Source organism: Arachis duranensis, chromosome 4 (genome assembly GCF_000817695.3).
Source record: "Arachis duranensis cultivar V14167 chromosome 4, aradu.V14167.gnm2.J7QH, whole genome shotgun sequence".
NCBI lineage: Eukaryota > Viridiplantae > Streptophyta > Magnoliopsida > Fabales > Fabaceae > Arachis > Arachis duranensis.
In genome coordinates this window covers 15,726,529-15,727,320 of record NC_029775.3, presented here as the reverse complement: position 1 = coordinate 15,727,320, position 792 = coordinate 15,726,529, and positions in this window count along the sequence as shown.

Sequence of the window (792 nt, the reverse complement as noted above, 5' to 3'; positions counted from 1 at the left end):
ACCAACTGAGTTAAAAATGTAATGTATTTTAAAGATGTATTATTTTTGTGAATAAAAGTATAATTTTTGAAAGTTAATGTTTTGAAAAAGCACAAGAAAAACAAGAAAAGACACAAAACAAGAAAAACTCAAGATCAAACAAGAAAAATAACCGAGAACAACTTGAAGATCAATGAAGAACAAAGAACACAAGTTCGAAAATTTAAAGAAAAATATCAAATATGCAATTAACACCAAACTAAGAATAAGACACTAAACTCACGAAAAATTAACAATTAATTAAGAAAAATAATATTTTTTTTGAAAAGAAACTACCCTATCAGAATTTAATGACTCTATAAAAACAAATGATTCCTAATCTAAGAAATAAAATATGCCTTCAATTGTCCAAACTCAACAATCCCCGGCAACGACGCTAAAAACTTGGTGCGCGAATTTGTGATTCGCACAACTAACCAGCAAGTGCACTGGGTCGTCCAAGTAATATCTTACGTGAGTAAGGGTCGATCCCACGGAGATTATTGGTTTGAAGCAATCAATACTTATTTTATTAATCTTAGTCAGGATGCCAAAAAGGATTTAATGAAATTACTAGGTTTGATTATAAAAATAAAAGAGAATAACAGCGTTACTTGTTATGCAGTAATGAGAAATATGTTGGAGTTTTGGAGATGCTTTGTCCTCTGACTTCAACTCTTCCTTGAAATCCTTCAACACACGCAAGGCTCCTTCCATGGCAAGCTCTATGTAGGGTGTCACCGTTGTCAGTGGCTACTTCCCATCCTCTCAGTG